Raw genomic sequence first — 27,068 nt, forward strand, 5'->3', positions numbered from 1 at the left:
ACCGAGGTTCCCAGGTAGATAATTTCAGATGAGTGCTTCCCCCTCTTATTCTCCAACCGAATATATATGCTGCTGTCTCCTCTATGCAGTGCTACGAATGATGAACAACTCTGATGGGCAGAAGGGTGCAGGGTTGCCCATGTTCCCTCCCCCCGGGTGAATTACAAACCGTTACTGTTGCCAGGCTGCTAAAGAGAGAGAGAAAGAGATGGAACAAGAATATACTGGGACTGGAACATTTGCTTCAGACAAGGGAGAGATAACACCGGGGCAGGGAGAACATATTATGACTCCTGTAAGACTCACGGCTCCGGAGAGGGCTGTTAACTTGGTACTATTCTGTTCAGTAAAATTCCTCAGTGGACAGCCGGAGTGGGCAGGTTTGATGGGCTAAGCCATTCAAAACTGATTGACATCTGAGACCCCGTGAGAAGGGATAAAAGTGACGTCTGGGGAAACACCCCTCAGACGCACCAAGAGACAAACCAGTGAGCACTGTTTAAGTGTTGGAACCCACGGGAAAAGTGTGGGGCATCGGAGTCCGAACGAAGGACCGTTCAATTTGAACTCACAGTGTTTATAGTGAGGCCGGTGGGGGCTTGTGTGTGTGTCCACCCTTGCCTGGGTGACGAGTCCACCATAGAAGAACGGTCCAGTTAAAGGACAGAGGTGTCATACCGGAATGGCCACAACAACACATCGACGGTTCAAGATCGTAAAGGAAGGTTTGACTGGTTGTCACAGTTTTCTTTCTCTCTCTCTCTCTCTCTCTCTCTCTCTCTCTCTCTCTCTCTCTCTCTCTCTCTCTCTCTCTCTCTCTCTCTCTCTCTCTCTCTCTCTCTCTCTCTCTCTCTCTCTCTCTCTCTCTCTCTCTCTCCAATAATTACAACAAAAGAACCAGCAACTACCTCAGCCTGTATGAACTGAACTGAACTTTATACTTTCCCACGGTAATTCATTATCCCCTAGACATAGATAGAGCTTGTTTATTATTGATTATTATTATACCCACACTTTTAGGTTTAGTTTTGCTAACGTGTATTATCTGTATATTTGCATTGTTGATATTTATTTGTATATTTTACTAATAAGCACTGTTTTGAAAATAGTACCAGACTCCAACGGACACTTCTATCTTTGCTGGTAAGACACCCAGTTACGGGGTACGAAACAGCGGAGAGATCTGTGGACAACATTCCAGTCTTTACCATCGCTCTGGGCTAATCTCTTCTCCATCTGCCATGGGCATCTTCGACATTTCCTTCTCCGCCGGATCAATGCCTTCCTCGCGCCCAGGATGAATAGAAGGATTGCCCGTCTCCAGACAGCAGACACCTCTCAAGGATGGCTCCGGGCGACAGTCTGCGCTGCCTCCTGGCAGACCTTGATTCGATTGGAAGCACTAGACCGCTGATCGCCCAATCTCCGGTTCGGACTTTTCTGAACGCATCTCGACCAGTGACACAACTGTCGCAAACCCTTGTTCCAACATGGAACATAGAGTTGCTAATATACCCACCATTTATTTAGGAGCTCTCGCGAATTATGGCTCAAACTTTATATGAAGACGACGCCCCTTGTGTCCATTTTAAATCTTTTGATCCTCATGTTGAAGCTATGTCTTGTTGTTTCAGTAGCCGTTCCTAGGAAAATGCAATGGTATTGAACCGTGTCTATTCATTCCCTGTGCTAACCACATACTGTGGCATGTAAAACTTTGGACACCGCTGTTCAAAATTTCTGTTACTGTGAATAGCTATGCGAGTAAAAATTACCTGATTTCCAAAAGATGTAAGGACAAAGATGACACATTTATTTAATATTTTAAGCAAGATTATTTTTTATATATTTCCATATTTTACAGTTTCAAAAAAAAGCAGAAGTTTTGGCATCTTGCATAGTCAGTACTAGGTAACAACCCCTTTCGGCAAGTATCATAGCATTTAAAGGCTTTCTGTCGCAAGATAAGAGACTTTCAGTTCCTGTTTGGGGGATTTTCCCACCGTCCTCCTTGTAAAAGGCTGCGAGTTCTGTAAGATTCTTGGGCCGTCTTGCATGCACTGCTCAATTGAGGTCTATTCACAGGTTTTCCATGATGTTCGGGTTGGCAGACAGCGAGAGCTATGGCAAAATACAGTTTGCGGCTCTGGAGGCATTCCATTGTGGATTTTGAAGTGTGTTCAGGATCATTACTCTGTGTGCTCTCTGCTTAGAGAATTTGGTGGTATTTAATTGAATTCATCCTTCCTTCTAACAGTGAAATGTTCCGCGTGCCACTGACTGCAACACAAGCCCAAAGCATGATCGATCCACCTGCGTACTCAACAGTTTGATGTTGTTTTCTTTTCATGAAATTCTACACCTTTTTTACTCCAAACATATCTTTGCTCACTGCAGCAACAATGTATATTAGAACTTCATCAGTGCTCAGAATTTGTTTCCAAAATGAATTAAGCTTGTTTAGATAACACACACACACACACAATTCTGGTGGAACGCATCAGGCCAAGCAGAATCTATAGCGAGAAGCACTGTCGACGTTTCGGGCCGAGACCCTTCGGTCTGATGAGTCTTTCATGAAGGTCATATTTGTGCAGGTTTCGCTGCATAGTAGAACAGCGCACCACCACTACTACAGTGTTTGCTAAATCTTCCTGACACCGTTTTGTAGTAAAACGGGGGTGTTGCTTTGCTTTTCTCGTATTCTTACGAGCGGTTCTCTCGGAAAGTTTTCTTGGTCTTCTAGACCTCAACTTGACCTCCACCGTTCCTGTTAACTGCCATTTCTAAATTACATTAGGTACTGAGCAAACAGTTACCTGAAAATGTTTTGCTATCTTGTTATAACTTTCTGCTGCTTTGTGGGCATCATTTCAGAGTGTTAGGCAACTGCTTAGAGGAGTCCATGGCTACTGATTGTTGGGACTATGTTTAAGGAGTCAGGCTATTTATAAAGCTTTGAAATTTTCATCAACTGGCCTTTCCTAAAGATTACTGTGAACAGGCCATAGCCCTAATTAGCTAATTAAAGTCTGAGAACTTGGTAAAAGTTATCTGAGAGCTCAAAGTTCTTGGAGTACCCAAACATTTGTATGGCGCTGCTTTCCTTTTTTACTTTCTCTCTAAAATTGTGCAAAACAAAAATAATACTTTAATCTTGCTTAAAATGTTGAAGAAATGTTTATTTTTTAACCTTATGACTTTTGGAGATCAATTCATCTTCTACTCACTTAACTGTTCACAGTAGCAGAAATGTTGACCAATGGGTGCCCAAACCTTTGCATGCCACGGTAGGTATAGAGATAGCAGATGGTGGATGAAGTTTAACCCAGGTAACTGGTGGTGTTGCACCTTAGAAGGACAAAGTCAAAGTGACAGTTCACTGTTAAGGACTTGATCTCAGCAGAGAGAACTAGCGATCCAAGTTCATGGCTCCTTGAAAGTGACTATGCAGGTCAATGAAGTGTTTCAGAAGGCTTCTAGAATGCTTGTTTTCTTTAGTCAAGGCAGTGAGTTCATATTTCAACTTTATAGAAATCTGGTTAGACCTCACTCTAACAGTACCTGTGATAGTCCGCTCCGTGGGCTCCGGACTCCGAGTATTCTGGCTGTCCGTTGCTTCACTTGGTCTTAACCATAGGCACCTGATTCTCTGCTTGGTGCTGGGAATATAAATAGCCCTGGGATCGAGTGTGGTTGCTGGTTCGTCTCGTCAGTGCCCCCTTGGAGCTACCTGCCGTTGGAAGACCAGAGCAGCCATTCGTGATCTCTCGGTCTGGTTGGAGGATCAACGCTTCATGGAGCCTTGTTGTCTGAGTTGAGTCGGTGCAGTTATCATGGTATAGATTCGGCTGTTTCCGGGGCCACTGAGCAGCCGTCTGTCATTCCGAGCTAGATAAGGATTCGGCTGTTTCCGTAGCCAGCCAAGTTTGCAGGCCACCCCGGATTGAACTCCCTTCCTGTCCTTGCCTCCGTGGGGTAAGTCAGGCCGTCCTTGCTGTTACCACTGCGGTCGGATCTGTCCCTTTCCGTTTTCGCCTTCTTCTGGAAAGTCAGGCCGTCTTTGAAGTTCTACTACGGTGGGATCTCTCCTTTCCTGCCCTTGCCACACTGGGGTAAGTCAGGCCGTCCTTGCGGTTACCATGCGGTTGGATCTGTCCCTTTCTCTCCTTACCTCCGTTGGGTAAGCCAGGACGTCTTTGCCGTTTCCCTGAGGCAGGACTGTTCTGTTCCCCTCCCCATCTGAAGCCCTGACAGTTTCATCAGTGGTTTAAGTCGGCCGTCTTACCGGCCTTGCGTCCAAAATGTGGGCCCGGCCCTGCGAAAGCATCCCGGCTCTGCGTCCTGGGAACGGTCCCGGCCCTGTGCTCTAAGAATGATTTCCTCGTCCTGCCCAGTAAAAGCTCTCGGAACCGGAGCCTCGAGAATCTCCAGCTTCGAAGAACTCTAGCCTCGAAGAAATCTAGCCTCGTCATGCTCCTGCCTAGTTCCAGGGTTCGAACCCGAGTCAAGACCCAGGTTCTGGGTCCTTGTCCAGTCTCTGGCTCGGAATCCAAGCCCAAGCTCCTAGTTCCCTGTTCCTTGTCCTGGTAGCGCTTCCTAAACAAAGTCCCAGCCCAAGTCTGTGTTCCTGTCCCATCTCCCAGTTTGTGTCCAGTCCCGTTCCTAACTCTAGTCCTGTCCAGTTCCCAGTACTTTAGTGTCTGTGTCTTGCATTTGGGTCCGTTCCCAACGCCCACCCCCCTTGTGACAGTACCATACTTTTCAGTATTTTGTGCAATTGATGTTTAAACACTGTCCACATGTCTGATGTGTTCTTGCCAGAAAAATGATGATCCCAACAAACTCTTCTTAGATCCTGCCTAATGCCCTCGTCATTTTCCGAAATCCAATTTAAGACTGTCCCATCCATATCTATAGCTATCCTGAAATTGATGGAGTTGTGTTCTTTGTCATCTAACTGCTCACCCACAGAGAGATCAGTCATCAGAATAGACTCATTACCTAACACAAGGTAGTACTACAATCCGATCAGTTTGATTACACCTTTTTTATTCCTGAGTTCTACCCAATTGACTTCAGTGCCTGAACCCTCCACTATGTCTCCCCCTGAGTGCAGCTGTGATATTGCAATTCCTCCCGCTTTTTGAATTTCACCTTTATCTTTTCTAAAACTTTGAAATTCTTGTTCATTAATCTGCCATTCCTGCCAAACTCTCAATCAGTTCTCTGTAATGGCCACAACAATGTAGTTCCAGGTACTGATCGATGTTCTATGATCATCGGTTTTACACATAATACTATTAACATTCAATACTCGCCCTTCAAAACAGCCGTCTCATGACAGTTGTTAATTTTTTGAAACACCCTGATATCCTTGGCTGCGTAAGTCTGGGGAGGACAACCTCTGGTCCGCCCTCCAAACACCAAAATAGCAGACAGCGCGCTGCATACAGTTAAAGGGATTGTATTTATGATTCTTAACTAAATGGTTAGTAAAGCATAACAAAAAGAAAAGGGTCCATTGTAATTAAACAGTCAAATGTGCACAAATTGGAGCTCATCTTGAACTTCTCTGTCACTCATGCGCTGGGCCTTCGATTGTCTGAACGCACACAAGACCTTCCGAATGTCGTTCGCAATACATCTCAAACAAACGGGTGCCCACCCGAGCGGTTCTCCCCAGCGCCTTCTCTCTTGATCTCCTTTCGAGCAAAAGCCCCAAGCCCAACTTTAGCGTCTCTTACCAGAGAAACCTCCCTTAATCCGACCATCGTAACTGGATGACACACTTTTCTCCTCTATTTTATTTTCGACAGTAACCCAAACAAGCAGGGAAACAGAACAGGCTGCGGTTTGCAGAGCTGGCAAAATTAAATGTATACAGCATAACAGTAAAAGCATGAAACAGGCAATTACGATTTGATTTTGCCTGTGTAGACTTTTTTTTCTTTTGAAGACCCTGACCTAGAGCTGTTCGCTGACTCCGGTTCTTTACGGGAATGGAACCCGCTCTCGGGGTTTCACGACTGGCTGTTATTCGACATGACAAGTGTATGGCCTAAGAGCTTATCTCGCCTTCGGAGGGCCGGGATATCGTGGCTTTGGAGACGGATGCATGGAAGGTCCGTGTCCCGGCAGGAAATCGGTGTGTCGTGGGAGTCTGAGGGTCTCTGTCTGACTGCCTAGATAACCTATTCCTTTGGGTACAGAGCTCAGAAAAAGCGACGCAACGGATACTAACATTATAAATCAGCGAGTTGTTGGTTATGTCTCCATTCTCAATAAAAAATGGAGACACTTCTTTCTCTCTTATTAAGGAAAGAGTGAGTCTGTGGTATGTCGAATACCACGTGAACGAGTAGTCTTTGGGGAACTGCAAGTCTCTGGTGTTTGCTTTTGCTTTACTGCACCCTTGAGTGCTCGGTGGTGGGCGCCGATGTTTGTTTTGCGAATCGGGGGAGTGGGATCGTTGCTTAGCTGCTGATTACTTACGGGAGGGAGGGGAGCCGCGGGTAGGGTCTTTAGGGTTTTAACACCTAACTGTCATTCATTCTTTAGGGTCCTCCTCTGTTTTCGTGGATGTTTGCAAAAAAGAAAAAGAAAATAACTTTTCAGGATGTATATTGTATACATTTCTCTAATATTAAATGTACCTTTGAAACCTTTGAGATCTTCTCTGACATCTACCATTGTATCCAACCCTTCATTTAATGACCTGGTGCTCCAGCCCCTCTGCAAAACTAGTTTAAGCCCTCCTAGGTAGCATCATTTCCCTTCCAATTGAGGCGCAGCCCATTTTTTTCCATAGATTACCCCTTGCCCAGAAAAGGTTCCAATGATCCATGAGCATGAACCCGTGCCCCCTGCATCATCTCCTCAGCCACGCATTCATTTGTGCTATCATTCCATTACTAGCCCGTGTCACGGGATGTAATCCTGAGATGACTCCATGGAGGTCCTTCTCTTTAGATTCTGTCCTAATTCTAAGTGCTCACTGTGTGGAGCCTATTCCCTGGTTTTGCGGATGACATTGGTACCAATCTGCAGCACAACCTCTGAATGTTCCCCCTCCCTTGAGGGAATATCCTGCATATGCTCCAGTACATCCTGGGAGGCAACACTCCGTCTTGGTGTCTATTTTGCGGCGATAGAATCTCCTCTATTTCCCCTTACCGACTGAGTCCCATATCACTTCCACACTTCCGGATTTTACCCTTCCCTGCTGAGCAGACCACAGGACAACTCGCCTGACTGCTTCTGCTCTTCCCTGCGGGTTCATTCCCAATTCTTCCCGAACCACAGTGTACAAAGAAAACCTCATTTAAAAACTGCTATGCGCCTGTAATTGAAGATCTTGGAAAGTCGATCCAATGAACAAGGACCAGGTATTGGATAGTGAAAACAGAAAGTGACCGCAATGATTTCCTTCCAGAAAGGAAGGACAAGCTGTATGGCACATTCATTAGCTATACGATATGCCCTTTGTGTGTATGGTTGACAGGCGGACAGAGCAGATGGGAGGCAGGGAAGTGACGTGGTCAGGGTCAGAGCAATATCCACGACAGATCTCGTACGCAACATATACAAATGACGAGAACTCACTGCTTTGCAGACCTTAGAGCCCCTTTACCTATGGTCACACGAACTCGCAGCTTCTACCTACTCATCAAGCACTTGATCACAATTCAGCCAGCGCGCAACCACCATCTTATGAAGGGTGATGGACAGCGGTTGAATTACATTTTCGCCTTCCCCTTGATCATTCGGAAGAAATATTCCTATATCGTTACCCGTAAGATATGAATGAATGGAAAGTGATCCAGCATTGTCCCGCTACATATGACAAATAAACACTTCTCGAACTTCCAGGCGCGATATCGATTATAACGGACGTCTCGATGCCATCAGGCATCATCCCTGTTGAAGATGGCTGAGGTTATCATTGAAATGTCAGTTGTATCCGGCCTGAAGCCCAATGTGAATGAATATTCGAATAGTATTTGTTTTTTGTGACTTGGCTGTACTTGGTGCAGAGGAAGGTAAGTGTGATGTTAGAGATCTTTGAAAGTCGTGCGGGTCATAGGTAGATCGATAATAAGAAAATGTTCAATTTTAATATGCAGGGTACATGTCCATGCGGACGCGCGGCGATGCAGGCTGAGAATCTAGGCAAGGCCAGGGGATGGATAACTAATGGTGGGATGTGAAGAAATATGGAAGGCCAGGGGGATCCTTGGAAAGCATATAGTCAGATAGGAGCTTAGTTCATCGAGCATTTAACAGACGGATGGCGACTTCCCTTTTTTGGGTGGAGGTCCTGAATGCCAGCGTGTTGTGTACAGTCCTGGCCATTACACCACAGCGGCATTCAGAAACAGCAGCATTACATTTACATTTAGAATCCCTACTCTGATGTGCAAACGCACTTACCCATTCAATACGCAACATTAATTCTTTAGAAGCCCTTCTCCATATCCCCATATACCCACGGTAAACGTTCACCTCTTTAGTTTACCCACAAATCTGTGTCCGAAAGATATTCAGATCTACGTTCCCATCTTCAACATGAGATAAAAACGTTGCAAAGACAAGGCAATGATTAAGAAATCAGCCTGAAAGCTGACCTCCTGGCAGACCAGTAACGGCAATACGTCACACTGTTATAAGACTAGCATGATATGACCGACCATTAGCCTCACAAACTACCACCTTGCACCTTATAATTTATCTTTCCCTGCAGCTGTTATACTTCATTCTGCATCTTGTTACTGTTTCAACCTCTTCTACCACTATAGACTGGATCGTTTATTAAGCCAGTATATTAATGTACCAACAAGAGGGGAAGCCTGTCTGGGATAATCTGTAACAATCACGATAGAATTTTGAATACGGAGTTTGTTGAGGCTTTAGGAACAAGTGATCATACCATTGTTAGTACATTGAAGTACATTGGGGGAGTATATCAGTGAATACCAATGCCACTAAATTGAATTTCAGAAAGGTAAAGTTTGTGCAGATGTAGCAAAGTCCTCTGATGGCAAACTGGAAGGAACTGATAGAAATAGAATCAGTTGAGGAACAATGGAGTTGATTTAAAGAGTTAATACAGACAATGCAGGAAAAGGTTATATCGGTTGAGAGAAGCAAAAAAAAAACAGAAGGTTAACTACATATTTCAATAAAGTTACACATAAAAATTATTGAGTAAAGTCAATACATAAACTAGTAAAGATATTATAATTGGGCAGATGAGAACTATAGTTAGGATGGAAATTTGGGTTTCCAGAAAGACAGGTTAAATAAGGATATTGCTGATTGTGCTATAATCAACCCCAGGAAATTTTGTCAATACTTTAGTCGTAAAAGAAACGTCGAGGAGCAAGTTAAGTATATTAAGAATAATAAGCGGGATGCTATATTATGCAGAGGAGGACATAACGGATACTCTTAACTCTTTTTCTGGATGATGTGGTAAATTGGATTAGTAAGTTTGCAGATGATACTAAGATAGGAGGCGTTGTGGAAAATGAAGTAGGTTTTCAAAACTTGCAGAGAGACTTAGGCCAGTTAGAAAAGTGGGCTGAAAGATGACAGATGGAGTTTAATGCTGATAAGTGTGAGGTGTCACATTTTGATAGGACGAATCAAAATAGGACAAACATGGTAAATGGCAGGGCTTTAAAGAGTGCAGCAGAACAGAGTGTAAAGGAATAATGGTGCATGGTTCCCTGAAGGTGGAATCTCATGTGGATAGGGTGGTGAAGAATGATTTTGGTATGCTGGCCTTTATATATCAGAACATTGAGTATAGGAGATGGGATGTGATGTTAAAATTGTACAAGGCATTGGTGAAGCAAATTTTGAAGTATTGTGTACAGTTCTGGTCACCGAATTATAGGAGAAATGTCAACAAAATAGAGACAGTACAAAGGAGATTTAGTAGAATGTTACCTGGGTTTCAGCACCTAAGTTACAGAGAAAGGTTGAACAAGTTGGGACTTTATTCTTTGAAGTGTAGAAGGTTGAGGGGGGACTTGATAGAGGTATTTAAAATTATGAGGGGAATAGATAGAGTTAACGTGGATAGGCTTTTTTTCCATTCAGAGTAGGAGAGATTCAAACAAGACGACATGAGTTGAGACTTAGGGTCAAAAGTTTAGGGGTAACACGAGGGGGAGCTTCTTTACTGAGAGAGTCGTAGCTGTGTGGAGCGAACTTAAGCAAATAACATGAAGAACTGGTGTTCTCGATAGTAAGTCCACAGCTATTAAAACTGTAATCAATGCAACCGATTCAGTAGCCCGTTAGTTGCTGGCCAGCGCAGAGATCTGGAAACCTCAGTGAGCAGAAGTCAGGGTCAGCTAGCCAGTAACATAAACGAGGAATTCAAATGTTTTCTTTTTTTTTTCAGATCTGCAGTATAAGGAGCACACTTTCATTTAGAATAGACATAAGAAGAAGTTTCCTCAGTGCGTAATTGACAAATGTGTAGAATTCATTCCCAAAGTCGGCAATGGAGGCCAAGTCACTGAGTGTTTCTAAAGTGGTGGTTGATAGATTCCTGATTTGTAAAATTGTCAAAAGTTATGGACAGAACGCAAGAAAATGGGTTTGAGACGGATAATAAACAAGTTCTGATAAAATGGCCGAACGATCTCGATATGCCAAATCCCAGAATTCAGCTGCTATGTCATACTTTCTATGCATTTTTCTTCGGTATACACTGAGCCCCCATAATTCATGCTGTATCCTATACATTTAACTTTCTATGATATAATGCCTCATTTTAATCAACACTAAATTCCAAGTGACCATTGACGATTTAAGTATCTCAGGGCCTTTACAATATTCTTCATTGTGTCCCATAGCAGCCTGAGATACAGGCTATGGATTCTGTCCCTTTGAATCTTCCACAGTAATGTACCCACCATGAAATACTATAAGCCGTAACGCACTGCCTGACAATTTTCTGGCTTGTTTTTCCTTCCTATTTTAAACAACGATAGCAAGTTAGTTACTCTATAGTTGTCCGAAATCTCATTTCTCTTTGCAGAACATTGGCTCTCTAGTTAGTTCTGTTACGTACCCGTGACACGTGACAGTGGTACCCTTGTCACGTGACTGGGGTTGAAGCTATACTGGACTTGAGGTAATGATCTTGTGATGGTGGAGTGTCGTCATTTTCCCGCCAGAGAGATCATGTGACAGGATTTTTTTACAGGGTATAAGAGGAGGATCCCTCCCTGTGAGGTGGGGCAGTTCGTGGCTGGATTTGCCATGTTGACTTCATGCCACTGCGTGATTTAATGTGATGACGCAGTTTAGTTGAAAGATGAAGTTTTATCTAATGCCTAAAGTTTAAAAGGTCATTGCCAGCAGTTTCTTTACAATACTGCTAGTTGAGAATCAGTGGAGAGTGAAGATCGGAGTTCGGGAGTTAAAGATCGAGGAGAATCGAATTTCGACGGTGAAACTGGTTCGACCTTGTTTGATCCTTATTCGGAAGGATTTCGTTGACTATTCTTGTGTTAATCCCTGGGATTCCAGAAAGGATTGAGAATAGTGCGGTAAAGGAAAGGTCAGTGCCTTTGAGCCGTTTTGTTTCATAAAATTCTTCATGGGAAATGTTCGACTTCGGGAGACTGAAGAAAAACGACGTAAAAGAGAATTTAAATCCTCTTAAAAAGTCTTTCCTTCTTAAATGGTCTGTGAGCATTTTGAACTTTTTGGCAATACCACTTTAAAGAACTCTTTTTGCAACATCGCTTTAAGAACTGTTTGATCAACATCACTTTAAGAACTGTTTAAGCTGCCGCACAGCAGCTGATTTCCGGTTACGTTAGTGATTTGTTTACTTTGGGGGGGTTTGTTTTCAGTGTTTAATAAACGTGTTATTTGCTATAAAAACCCTTGCCTAACTCACATATATTTATTGTTGCCTGAATACGTAACAGTTCTAATAATGACCACAAATTCTGGCTGCTCACACTGTCTTTTCAGAATGGCTTGTAGTTTCCTAAAGGCATCCGTGGCCGTGGCATGATAGCGGCAACGCACCAGCATGCAGTCACTTTCATTTCCACAGATACTCCTTTCTGTGACCCCCACCTCCGATTTAAGTTCTATTTCGCTGCATTTAATTCATATCCTTTCATTCCCTGTATATTTATGAGATTATCTGATAGCCTCTTTGCAATGAAAATTCCTTTTTAAAATTCATTCCGTGTTCTTGTTTGATTCAGTTCAGGGTATTTACATATGAAATGGCGAACAAAGGAGAAACTGTACACTTGCTAAAACAAAACACTTTATTAGACTATTACTACATCGACTCAGGCCTAAGCGGCCGGCGTCGGGCTTGTACGTTTTAAATAGAGAAGGAAAAACAGTTGTCTACAGTAGCAGCAGTATTGAAATCAAAATATTATTTATCATTCACTAAACAAGCCGCTCTTACTGTTGGAGGAGTACCACAAATATTGTACCCTCGCACGCACCTTCTCCATCACGGCCTCTGCATCGCGCCCGTTCTAACGTCATCTCCTCTCCACGTGCTCTCGTTCGCGCCACCTTTCTCGCGATGTTTCATTCATTCTTTCCTTCCGTCCCTCAGCCCTCGCACTGTCTCCTGATCGCGCTCACTTTCTCTATCTCTATATTACTCACAGAGACAAAAGTGAATGTAAGGGTGCTTTGTATTCACTTGTAAAAATTGTTGAATTTCTCTTACAGGCAGATAGTTCAAGGTGGCAGGGAGAAAGAGAGCCTACAGGTAGAAAAAACGGATTAAAAGGAAGAATGAAGGAAAGGACGGGTTATGACGGGAGCATGAGTGGTTGATATAGATAGGAATGCACGCAAAGATCAAGGGATTTTGCCAGAACGGGGAAACAGAGGTACCGGGCTTTAATTTAAAAGGGCGGGACGTGGGATGTAAAAGAGAAATATTTGGGATCCCAGTGTTTTGCAACTTTAACGTAACACACACAAAATGGAAAACAGTTACCAGGCCTCGGCCCGAAACGTTGACCGTTTCCTCTTTTCCATAGATGCTGCCTGGCCTGAGATTTCATCAGCATTTTGTGTGAGGAAAAGTGAACAGTCGAGGTTTCGTGCCGAGACCCTTCATCAGGATCTGATTTTGTTGTTCTGTATTTCAAGCATCTGCTGATTTTCTCGTGTTTGTTTTGTAACTCTGTTCATCACATTGTTTCCATTTACCCAAAGTGTGGGGGGGGGGGATGATTGAATAGGGAGCATGAAGGCAGCTGAATTGTAATACTTTATAACATTTATTTCTAACGTTCCATGAGTGTTAAAATCCTTTTGAATGGATATTTCACTGCATTCTTTAGTTCCTCTCGGAATTTCCTCTGAGTCAAGGCGTAGATACACGTGTTTGTGCAGGAACTGAGAATCTGCAGCATTTCCGCTGTGTGGTCTGTGATGTAGCGGGGATCCGTGACAGAATCAACAAAACTCGTTGAAATCCGTCTATAGATAAAAAATATCACATATGTTGCCCACAACAATATGAAACTACCGGTTATGCTGAGGAGCAAAACGATCGACTTGCGTCGGTTCTCCATCTCTCGGTCCTTGTCATTTTCTCCACTCTTTTGTCCCCGGAGCCCCCTGCGAGCTCGACTGGCCGCCAGAATCCGCCTGACAGTCAGAGTATTGAAAACCAACATCAGAACAAATGGGACACAAGGGACTAACATGCGATGAAATATTGCAAATATTGACCATGCGGAAGAGATCTTGTACCTCGGCGTATAAACACAATCCCAGGGAATGCCATCAATTATTTCTCTAGGCCCGAATACGAAGCCCCAGGGGATAGTCTCCAAACAGGCCAGCAGACTCAATGTCATGATAACCACAGCCGCCGTTCTCTCAGTGCAATATTTCGTTTTCAGCCTCTCACAGCAAATAGCCGCAAATCGATCAACTGTGAAAGCGACAGTCAGCCAGACTGAGGACACAGTGCTCGCAAAAAGCAACCATTCACCGAGTCTGCACACGGGAGTGATTCGCAGGAATGATCGGGGGAAATAAATCTTAGAAGTCCAGCTTAGCAGCGGATCGGAGATAACGACCATGAGATCGGCCGCTGCCATCCCTACCAGGTAGTGAGTGACACATTTGGAGAGACCGCACTTTCCCCGGGACAGGATCACAATCGCCACCAGGTTCGCTGGAAGAGAGACAGGGAACAGCAAGTTCAGAAAATACTGAGCAGAAGCCAATGCAGCAGTTTGAGGCGATCCTGTTATATGTCCAATTTATTGTTGCATTTATCGGTGGGAGGTTCGAGAGGAGGCGCAGAGCTGGCGGAGACGTAAACGTAGATAACACAGAAAAATACTGAATACACCTTCCACTGATAACAAAAATGTAAAGTGGCAGCGTGATGTTTGAACTGGATGAAATGAATAATTCATTTCCGCTGATGGCGGAATTCTTACATTAGTTAATCATCAACTTCCTGACAGCGACAGAACAGCCGAAAGACGGTTTAAGAGCAGGAAATGCTGGAAACGCGCACCCAAGCGAACTAGAATATTTGGAAGAACTGTTAAAGTATGTCCTCTCAGAACTGTTCCCAGAGACCCCTGACATGAGTGTTAACTGCTTTCTTTTTCCATACAAGCTGCTTGTGGCTTAGTGTTTCCAGCATTCCCAGAGTTTGTTTCCTATTCCAGCATTTCCCTCCTCATTGACTTTACAACAGAACATTGACTGATTCCAACAGATACAGCACTGTCTGATACAACCTCGCAGACAGACATGACGCCTCGCACTGAATCCATCACAGGGAAGCAGTGGAGAGGATTTCAACGTTCAGCAGTAAACTCACTACCGTAGTCAGATGTCTGTAACGGTGTCAGGTGTAGATATAATAGAATAAATTACACAGTATGGATAACTATGATATACCACTTAGCTTGTAATGATCTGCTCAGCAACGAATTCACAGTGTTGTCTTTTTACATTCAATCATTTTGACCAAAAATACACAAGAGTTTTGAATTACAACACGGAACTCCTCACCGTTGCTAAAGTGATACTACCAGTCGATGGTTTGACTGCTGCATCTCACTCAGAAAACCGCTCACATACAAAGGAGTCAATTAATTGGTACAATCTCCGCGGGCTGTATAAACACTATATTTGCAAATGCAGCACAGCGGTTACAAGACAAAAATCACAGAGATCCGGACATCCCATATTGACCACAAACCAATGGAGGAACGCTGCCTGACCCGCTCAGTTGGATAAAATTTGCAGGATTCGGTGGATTATTGCAGCGTGTTGTATTGAGATCCGGATCCCACAGTCCATAGTCCTGGTCTTTCCATTCCATTCCTGAAAAACGGAGCACTAGAACTCGACAGGTGACAAAGGAAGAAGGCTCCAGAAATAATCAACACAATGGAATTAAACTTTAGCTCCCACCAACGGCAGCTGACACTGCGGCTTACCGGGAATTCCAAAGGCTGAAATAAAAGGATAGTAAACTTCTTCTATCCGCCAGATGACTGGATACACCATTTCACTGAGAATCTGCGATTCCTGTTGTTCCTGAATTCACAGCTCCTTCAGTCACTTTGAACAGGTGAATTAAAAGTCGCCCTAATTTATAGAGACGGACAGTCTCCATAGATACTGTTATACACCTGACTAACTTTCTTAGTTACGGTCACTGAACAAATACTTTAATTTAATGCCAGTCTCTGATGTATATCACAAATAAGAGAAAAACTGCAGATGGAAAAAGTCCAAGCAACACAAACAAAATGCTGGAGGACCTCAGTAAGACAGGAATTATGAAAGTAAATGTGTCGACGTCCCGAAACGACGACTGCACTCTTTGTTATGCTTGCTGTCTAGCTCCTGAGTTCCGCATAATTTTGCGGTTTTCTCTGATGTAAAGATTGGGGCAATTGAAGACAAAAAATATCAAAATCCTTGGGCGTTATCTCAGCAGTTTGTTGTTAGTGAGGAAGTTAATTTGGCCCCTCCATTTAGCGAAACAGAGGTCGATAAATATTTTCAACATTTTGAAACTGTTGCTCTGATTTCAGAGTGGCCGAAAGAGAAATGGTCAGTGATGTTACAGAGTGTAATTAAAGGCAAGGCTCAACAGGTTTACACTGCTTTAACTGCAGAGCAAGCACTTGATTATGATTTTGTGAAGCAGGTATACCGAAGGCGTATAGCTGGTTCCAGAAGCTAAGAGAGAAAGATTCAGAAATTTGAAGAAATCCGTGGAGAAAACGCACTTGGAATGTGCCTCCGATAAAGCTGTGTGCTTTGAGAGATGGGTTTCCTCTAAAATATAAATGGGGACTATATTAAATTGAAAGAGTTGATTTTAATGGAGGAATTTAAAAGGAGCATCCTTGTTGAAGTAAGGACGTACTTAAATGAGAGAGAAACTGCTACATTGCAGGGCTATTCTCAATTAGTTGATGAGTATGTTTTAATCCACAAGAATAAATTTCCTCAGGGCAGAACTTTTGAAAGGAAAAATAGCACAAAGTGTCAAGGTAAACCAGAAATTAAATCAGAACGTAGTGAGAAAGGTAAGGAGGAAGGAAAACATGCGAAAGAAAGACAGTCTGGTCCCATTTGTAATTCTCGTAAGAAACCTGGTCAAGTAATAGCTAACAGTATCCGATTGAAGAAGAATGAGAAGGAAGCAGTCTCAGATGCGTGTGTGCAACATACTGAAACACTTGTAAATCCACAGTGTTTGATAAATAAAAATGAAACTTTATTAGAGTCTGACCAAGTTAAGAGGGGATATGATCATCTTGGAACTGAAGGATTTGTATCCTTAAAAGAGGGATCCACTTCAGTGGCAATAAAAATGCTTAGGGATACCGGAGCTTCTCAATCACTGATATTAGACAGTATCTTACTGTTTAAGTATAAGACTGACACTAGTGAGTTAAATTATATACCAAGTGTTGGGACTGTCCATTTGCCTGTACATTTGCATAGAGTAAATTTAAGATCATGGTCAGTTACATGACTTGTTAACATAGGACTATAACCTACCTTACCCGTGAATGATGTTTCTTTGTTTTTTAGGAAATGACTTGGCAGATGATAAGTTTTTCCTGAAGTGCATTTGACAATACAGTCAGAGGAACCATGGATGGATTCTAACAAAGTTTCCTCCTGTGCTGTAACTCCAGCTATGGCTAATAAGCTTGGTGTGCAGAATGTATTTGTAGCATATGACTAGTGATTCGAATTTTGAGGATGTGTCAGAAACTTTCTTAGCTGATTACTTGATCAAGCTTCTTGGAGTAAGTCTGACCCTGAAGATTACAATGTCTCAAAAGAGAGAAAAAAACCAACAACATAAAGGATTGAAAAATATGGTGACACAAGAAAAAAAGATGAAAAGAAAAAAATCCTACTAAAGCAAAGAAAAAAAGTGAGAAAAAGAAAGAGCCCATTAGGTCTTCAACCCCGGAGCCATCCGCCTCTCTGTGAATGGAGTAACAGCAGTTTGTGTGTTCCTTCTAGTTTTGTTCCTTTCCCCCTATTTTAAATTTCGAATTTAAAATGTTTAGTTGCTGATTCTTGAAGGCAAACTATATGCCTTTGGTGAGTTGGAAGAACTTGTCCAAACCTAGTGATAAAAGCAACGAGAAAGGAAAGATGCAAAAGGAAAGATCTGATGAAATGCCGTCGTTGGCCATTCATAAGTTTTCTCTTTATGCTGACGATCTACTGCTTTATATATCTATCCCCGAGGGATCTATCCCTGTCTTGCTAAAATTATTTAATGAACGGAGATTTTTCAGAATATAAAATTAATTTTAATAAAAGTGAACTGTTTCCTTTTAATGAATCTGATTCTATATATTATAATACTGATTCCTAAAGTATGGATTCAATTAGATATCTAGGAGTTATAATCACTAAAAAATATAAAGCTAACTTTATTCCCTTGGTAGATTCTATGAAGTATTTATTTAGTAGATGGAACCCAGTTACGTTTTCACATGCTGGCCGCATCCATATTGGCAAAATGATGATTTTATCAACATTTTTATATTTATTTCAGAATATCCCTGTGTTTTTGACTAAGGCGTTTTTTGAATGAATTGATTTTGAGCGAACAGAAAGGTTGGGTAATGTATTTTGAGTCAATATGGGCAGAAGTCAGGAAAAGGATTGGAGCAGTTACTCTATTGGGGATATCCTATAGGCCCCGAGGTAGCAGCAGAGATAACGAGTTTGTTGAGTGTTTACTTGAGCGATTCCTGTCATAGTATGTCGAAAGGCCAACTAGGGGGAATGTCTTACTAGATCTAGTATTAGGTAACGAGCCGGGTCAGGTCACAGATCTCTCAGTGTGTGAGCATCTGGGGGACAGTGATCACCGCTCCCTGGCCTTTATCATTATCATGGAAAAGGACAGAATCAGAAAGGACAGGACATTTTTTAATTGGGGAAGGGAAAAATATGAGGTTATAAGGCTAGAACTTGCGGGTGTGATTTGGGATGATGTTTTTGCAGGGAAATGTACTAAGGACATGTGGTCGATGTTTAAGGATCACTTGCAGAATGTTAGGGATAAATTTGTCCCGGTGAGGAAGATAAACAATGGTAGGGTGAAGGAACCATGGATGACAAGTGAGATGGAAAATCTAGTCAGGTGGAAGAAGGCAACATACGTGAGGTTTAGGAAGCAAGGATCAGGGTCTATTGAGGAATATAGGGTAGCAAGAAGAGAGCTTAAGAAGTTGATGAGGAGAGCAATAAGGGGGCATGAGAAGCTCTTGGCGAGTACAGTAAGGGAAAACCCCAAGGCATTCTTCAATTATGTGAAGAACAAAGGATGACAGGAGTGAAGGTAGGATCGATTGAAGATAAAGATAAGAAGATGTGCCTGTAGGCTGTGGAAGTAAGCGAGGTCATCAATGAATACTTCTCTTCAGTATTCACCAATGAGCGGGAACTTGATGTCGGTGAGGACAATATGAGTGAGGTTGATGTTCTGGAGCATGTTGATATTAAGAGAGAGGAGGTGTGTGAGTTGTTAATTTAGATTAGGACGGATAAGTTCCCTGATTCTGACGGAATGCTCCCCAGGCTGCCCCACGAAGTGTGGGAAGGGATTACTGAGCCTCTGGCTAGGATCGTTATGTCCCCGCTGTTCACGGGAATAGTACCGGAGGATTGGAGGGAGGGGAATGTTGTCCCCTTGTTCAAAAATGTTTAAGGGATAGTCTGGGTAATTATAGACCAGTGAGCCTTACGTCTGTGGTGGGAAAGCTATTGAAACAGATTTTTAGAGATAGGATCTATGGGCATTTAGAGAATCAAGGTCTGATTAGGAACAGTCAGCATAACTTTGTGAAGGGCAAATCGTATCTAACAAGCCTGATAGAGTTTTTGAGGAGGTGACCAGGCATATAGATGAGGGTAGTGCAGTGGATGTGATTTACATGGACTATAAATGCATTTGACAAGGTTCCACACGGTAGGCTAATTTAGAAAGCCGGAAGTCATGGGATCCAGGGAAGTTTGGCCAGGAGGATTCAGAATTGGCTTGCCTGCAGAAGGCAGAGGGTCGTGGTGGAGGGAGTACATTAAGACTGGAGGGTTGTAACTAGTGGTGTCCCACAAGGATCTGTTCTGGGACCTGTACTTCTCGTGATTTTTATTAACGACCTGGATGTGGGGGTAAAAGTGTGAGTTGACAAGTTTGAAGACGACACAAAGTTGGTGGTGTTGTAGATAGTATAGAGGATTGTCGATGATTGCTGAGACATTGATAGGATGCAGAAGTGGGCTGCGAAATGGCAGACGGAGTTCAACCTGGAGAAATGTGAGGTGGTACACTTTGGAAAGACAAACTCCAAGGCAGAGTACAAATAAATGGTAGGATACAAGGTAGTGTGGAGGAGCAGAGGGATCTGGGGGTACATGTCCCCATATCCCTGAAAGTTGCATCACGCTTAGGGTAGTTAAGAAAGCTTATGGGGTATCAGCTTTCATAAGTTGAGGGATAGAGTTTAAGAGTCGCGATGTAATGATGCAGCTCTATAAAACTCTGGTTAGGCCACAGTTGGAGTACTGTGTCCAGTTCTGGTCGCCTCACTATAGGAAGGATATGGAAGCACTGGAAAGAGTACAGAGGAGATTTACCAGGATGCTGCCTGGTTTAGACAGTATGGATTATGATCACAGATTAAGGGAGCTAGGGCTTTATTCTTTGGAGAGAAGGAGGATGAGCGGAGACATGACAGAGGTATACAAGATATTAAGAGGAATAGATAGAGTGGACAGTCAGCGCCACTTCCGCAAGGCACCACTGTTCATTACAAGAGGACATGGTTTTAAGGTAAGGGGATGGAAGTTCAAGGGGGATATTAGAGGAAGATTTTTTATTCAGAGAGTGGTTGGTGCGTAGAATGCACTGCCTGAGTCAGTGGTGGAGGCAGATACACTAGTGAAGTTTAAGAAACTACTAGACAGGTATATGGAGGAATTTAAGTTAGGGGTTATATGGGAGACAGGGTTTGAGGGTCGGCACAACATTGTGGGCTGTAATGTGCTGTACTGTTCTATGTTCTGTGTAATCTCTATATTGGAAGCTGCTCTGGCCATACAGTTAACTAAAGTTGCTAATTTACATTTATACCCTGTGATTATGTATTCTTTACAAATTTTGCTGTAGTTCCGTTTTTTTTTAATCTTTAATAATTTAAACTTTGTAGTTTAATTTATCCAAAAAATTTTAAGCCTTCATTGAGTGAACCATTGAGTGAACCGAGTAAAGGTGTTACTTCTTTTTTGGAGCTATCTAAAGAAGATAGACTGATGTATTTTGAACAATTTGTTGATAAATACTCTCTTTCATATTCACAATTCTTACAATACCTTCAAGTTAGACATTTCTTACAAAATATTTAAGTAATTCTCCTTTTATATTAGATGCTGACCTGTTAGATACAATTATGAGTCTGAACCTTTTGATGAATGGCTCGATTTGAAGAATTTATAATTTATTATTACAATGGGATAAGCGGTTTTTTAAAGAATAAATAAGGTTGGTAAAAGGAACTTAATTTGGCTTTTATAACGGAGGACTGAGTGCGGAACTGGAAGTTGCTTAACTCTTCCTCGATTTGTGCTAGCCATTCAATGATTCAATTTAAAATTGTATATCGTTACTATTTGATGAAGGAGAGATTGTCTAAAATCTTTCCTAATGTTGCTGGTTATTGTGACGGATGTAAAACTGAGACAGCTCCACTGACACACATGTTTTGGACTTATTCTGTACTGAAACATTTTTGGAAGTCATATTTTCTACAATTTCTAAAGCACATAAAATTATTTTAAAACCTGACAAGTTAACTGTGCTCTTTGGAATAATACCTCAAAATATCCGTGATATTTCATTGTCTGACTAACATGTTATTGCGTTTGTTACATTGATAGCTAGAAGGACCATTCTGTTGAAGTGGAAGGATACCTCGGCTTCCACTCTGTCACGGTGGTTCTCTCAAATCATGTTAAGTCTTAGTTTGGAGAAAATTAGAAGCTGAACCTTCGAACCTATGTCTGATTTTGGGAAAAGATTGGGTTCACTTGCTCGTTATTACCATTTCAGTTAATTGACGGATTTCCTCCACGCTCTAATTGTAAATCATGGTATCTATGCATGTATGTATGTATGTATGTATGTATGTATGTATGTATGTATGTATGTATGTATTTATGTATGTATGTATGCATGTATGTATATATGTATGTATGTATGCATTTATCAATCTGTCTATTTATTTATATATATATATATTTATTTATTTATTTTGCTGGCGGTTTGAAGCTTTTTGTATGGTGCATGACTCTGAAGATTTGTCTCTGTCTCGGAACGAGATGATAGCAGAGCAGAGTAGAGGCCCTGAGGTTTTCGAATTAAAGGAACAAGCTGTTCCGTATAGTGAAATTGATAAGGACCCAGTACGATATTATATTGAGAAAGGAGTATTCATATGGATGTGGAGATCGCCTGTAATTCCTGCAAGTGACGAATGGAAGGTTGCTCACCAGCGGGTTGTTCCTAAATTTTATCCAAATGAGATTTTAACTTTAGTCCGTAGTATGCACTTGGGTTGAACGGTCATAGGTAAAACACCGATTCAGCACATCAAGCCTTTTAGCCACAGCTCGAGATGCAACACAGGAGGAATCTGTGATAGAATCCATCCGTGGTTCCACTGGCTTTATTGTCAATTGCACTTCAGGAAAAAAACATATCCATCTGCTAAGTCATTCCTCAACCACAGAGAAACATCTTTCACAGGTAAGCTCGGATGCAAGCCTACTTTAACAGTAACTGTAACTACCCATGATCATAAATTTACTCTATGCAAATGTACAGGCATAAGGGCACTCCGAACACCTCGTATATAGTGTACCTCAGAAGTGTCAGACTCATTATTAAACTTTAACACACTGTCTAACATTAGTGATTGAGAAGCTCCAGTAAATCTAAGGATTTATTGGCACCTGAGTGGATGCATGTTTCGTACCCGTGGGTATCTTGTGCCTGTCACATGACTATGATGTAAATGAGGCTTCGTTGGGCATAATGTAATGGTCTTCTGATGGTGGAGAGACGTAATTTTCCCGCCCATGAGAGGTCATGTGATTTTTTTTTTTTGCAACAGGTTATAAAATGAGAACCCCTCCCTGTCACGCGGGTCAGTTCGGTGGTTGAATTCGCCAATGACTCCTTTCAGCTGCGCATTCGATGTTATGACGCAGTTTTCTTTTAAAATTGAGCTTTACTTTCTGCCATAAGTCTCAAAGGTTATTGCCGGCAGTTTTGCTACAATACTGCCAGCTCAGTCCAGTCGGAGAGTAAAGATTTATCAAAGTTCGGGAAGCTGAAAGAATCGAGGAATGTTGGTAGTTTCGGCTGTAAAGCAGTTTCGACTTTTAATTAATCTTCGTACAAGGAATTTGTAACATGCCGGACATAACCCTGCTTTGCTAAAAGAGCAGAAAGAGTTGGATGCAGGGTTTCGCCAAGGAAAGATCAATGCCTTCAAGCCGTTGTATTTTCTTCTTCGTAAATCCTTTGATCAAGGCATACTTCGGCTGGAATCAGCAGTAACGTCACGAAAGAGAATGAAAGACTCTCTCAGAGACTGTAAAACATTTGGACTTTCGCATTACCACTTCTAATAACTGTTTTGGCTTTATCGCTTTAAGAACTGTTTGAGCTGCCATATAGCAGCCGACTTCGGGTTACGTTAGTCGTTTGCTTACTTTTGGGATCGTTTAGCAGTGTTTAATAAATGTTTTATTTGTTATAAAAAACCTTTCTCAATTATAGATTCATTGTTGCTGGATCATATCAATCGGGGGCTCGTGGGAACAACGATTTTTTCAGTTTAAATTCTTGTTTGCTTTTTGATTGCTCTTTTGGAAAAGGGGAATATCTGATTCTTTTCTTTGATTGGCTTGTGAGTGGTATTCGGCAACTCGACGACTCTCCTGGAATAGTCGAACGTGGAGTTATTAACAAAGGCAAAAAAACCAGTGACTTATTTGAGATTGCGAGAAGGTTGGAACTAGAAGGTATTTCGAAAGATACAATAAAGCCAGTAATTCAGAGAAAAATCACGGAACACTATATAGAGGACGGTGGTTTGATGTATCAATTTTAGATAAGTTTCCTGTGAGTAAAGCAGCGATTCAGTTACACTTGGAACAAGTAGCGTTAGAAAAGCTTAAAGTAGAAACTCATTTAAAACAGAAGGAATTGGAAACTAAATTGGACCTAAGTCGATTAGAAGCTGAAAACAAAAAGAAGCAGTTGGAAGCTAACTTGGAATTAAGTTGTTTAGAAGCTGAGAATAAACAGAGGAAATTGAACTTGCGATAGCAGAATTAAACTCTAAGAGTCAGTCTTCAGGTTCTAGACAAACGTTCGTCAAAGCACAACAAGTTTATACAGCTTTAACTATTGAGCAAGCATTTGATTATGATACTGTGAAACATGCGCATATTGAAGGTGTATGAGGTAGTTCCGGAGACATATAGAGAAAGATTCAGAAATTTGTAGAAATCTGTGGAAGAAAATTATGTGGAATTTGCCTACGATAACGCTGTGTGTTTTGAGACATGACTTCCTCTAAAAATATAAATGGGGACTATAGTACATTGACAGAGCTGATTTTAATGGAGGAATTTAAAAGGAGGATTCCCGTTGAAGTAAGGACATACTTAAATGAGAGAGAAACTGCTGCATTGCAGGGCTCTTCTCAATTAGCTGATGAGTATGCTTTAATCCATAAGAATAAATTTCCTCACGGCAGAACTTTTACAGGGAAAAATAGTACTGAGACTCAAGGTAAATCAGAAATTAAATCAGAAGTTAGTGAGAAAGGTAAGGAAGAAGTAAAACCTGTGAAGAGAAGACAGCTTGGTTCCATTTCTAATTATAGTAAGAAACCTGGTCACGTAGTAGCTAACTGTTTCCGATTCAAAACGAATGAACTGGAAGCAGTCTCACATGCCTGAGTGTAACATACTGAAACAGCTGTAAATTCAAAGGGTTTGATAAACACAAAGGATTGTTTTTTAGAGTCTCACCAGATTAGGAAGTATATGATAATTTTATAAATGAAGGGTTTGTATCCTTGAAATCAGGATCTACTCCGGTGTCAATAAAAATCCTTAGGGACACTGGAGCTTCTCAATCACTGATGTTAGACAGAGTGCTAAAGTTTAATGATGAGTCTGACAGTGGTGAGCTAAATTACATACGAGGTGTTAGGAGTGCCTTTATGCCTGTACTTTTGTATAAAGCAAATTTAAAGTCATGGTTAGTAACAAGACTTGTTAAAGTAGGATTACAAACTAACTTACATGTGAAGGATATTTCTTTATTGTTAGATAATGACTTAGCAGATGGACAAGTTTTTCGTGAAGTGCATTTGACAATAGAGTCAAAGGAACCACGGATGGATTCTAACAAAGATTCTTCCTGTGTTGTAACTCGGGCTATGGATAAAAAGCTTGAAGTGCGGAATGAGTTTGTTACACATGACTGTTCAACTCAGGATTCGAGTTTTGAGGATGTGTCAGAAACTTTCTTACCTTCATTGTTTGAACAAGATTCTTGGAGTAAGTCTGACCATGAAGATTTGTCTCTGTCTCGGAATGAGTTGATGAGCAGAGTAGAGACCTTATGAATATCAAATGTAAAGAACAAGCTCTTCCCGATAGTGAAACTGATAAGGTGCAAGTACGATATTATTTTGACAATGGAGTATTGATAGATAGATAGATAGATAGATAGATAGATAGATAGATAGATAGATAGATAGATAGATAGATAGATAGATAGATAGATAGATAGATAGATAGATAGATGGATAGATAGATAGATAGATAGATAGATAGATAGATAGATACTTTATTCATCCCCATGGGGAAATTCAACATTTTTTCCAATGTCCCATACACTTGTTGTAGCAAAAACTCATTACATACAATACTTAACTCAGTAATAATATGATATGTATCTAAATCACTAACTCAAAAAGCATTAATAATAGCTTTAAAAAAAGTTCTTAAGTCCTGGCAGTTGAATTGTAAAGCCTAATGGCATTGGGGAGTATTGACCTCTTCATCCTGTCTGAGGAGCATTGCATCGACAGTAACCTGACAGTAATTGATGAGGAAGTGGTAATCTCCTATAATTGCTGCAAGTGATGAATGGAATATTTTCACAAGGTAGTTGTTCTTAATGTTTAACGAAATGAGATTTTAACTTTCGCGCATAGTCTGCCCTTAGGTGGACATCAATGGATGAGGGAAACTGTGGAGAGATTTTAAAATCTCCAGTTTTTACTGGCCTGGTGCAAGAAAAAATGTGGCGACGTTTTGCAGAACGTGCCATACTTGTCAATTTGTGGGTAAACCAAATCTAGTTACTTCAGTGGCTCCACTGCAACCTATTCCATAATTCGGTGACGCTTTTTCTAAAATTATTATAGATTGTGTACGTCCATTACCAAAAACAAAAACTGGTTATCAGTACTTGCTGTCTAACATGTGCACTGTGTCTAGGTTTCCAGAGGCAGTACCACTTAGGAATATAACAACTAAAGCTTTAACAACGGCTCTTCTGACAGGCTTTACTTATTTTGGGTTGCCTAAGGAAATACAATCTGATCAGGGCAGTAATTTTATGTCTGGATTGTTTCAACTCATAGTTTATAAATTGGGAGATAAGCAAATCACTTCGTCTGCATACCATCCAGCATCGCAAGTTGCTTTGGAGAGGTTTCATTCTACCCTCAAGACTATGATTAGGACGTATCGTGTGGAAAATTAAAATGATTGGGATGAGGGTATATATTTTCATCTATTTGCAGTAACAGAGTAGGCACAAGAATCATTAGGTTTCATTCCATTTGAACTTGTATTTTGGAAAAGAATTAGAGGACCACTAGCCTTACTAAAAGAAAATGGATTAATAGAGATGTACACTCTAATTTCTGGACTATGCTTTAAAATTAAGTACACATTACATAAAGCTCGTAGCTTAGCCAAAGAAAATTTAAAATTGGCTCGGGGCAAAATTAAACCTGGTACGAAAAAGAAGCTTGAATGAGTACGTTTACGCCTGGAGATAAGGTGCTTGTTCTTCTCACAGTGCAAACAAATCTTTTACAAGCTAAATTTCATGGTCCTAATGTAATTGTGTCTGGAATTAATGAAGAGATTTAGGTGAAAAAACTCCAGATCGTAGAAGGCCAACTCAACTTTGCTATATAAATATGGTAAAACCAGATTATGAGAAACAGTCTGCTACTGTGACTGCTGTGGTCAATAATAATGAGTCTGATCTTACTAGGAATATAATAGATGATTCATCAGAATGTCATTAAAAACCCAACATTGTTTCTGTCAGATTAACAAACTCAAACATTCTGGACAATATCGATGGAAAATTAGCACATTTACAGCCAGAGCAGAAACAGCAAATGAAGCAATTAATT

The sequence above is a fragment of the Hemitrygon akajei genome, chromosome 28 (genome assembly GCF_048418815.1).
Source record: "Hemitrygon akajei chromosome 28, sHemAka1.3, whole genome shotgun sequence".
NCBI lineage: Eukaryota > Metazoa > Chordata > Chondrichthyes > Myliobatiformes > Dasyatidae > Hemitrygon > Hemitrygon akajei.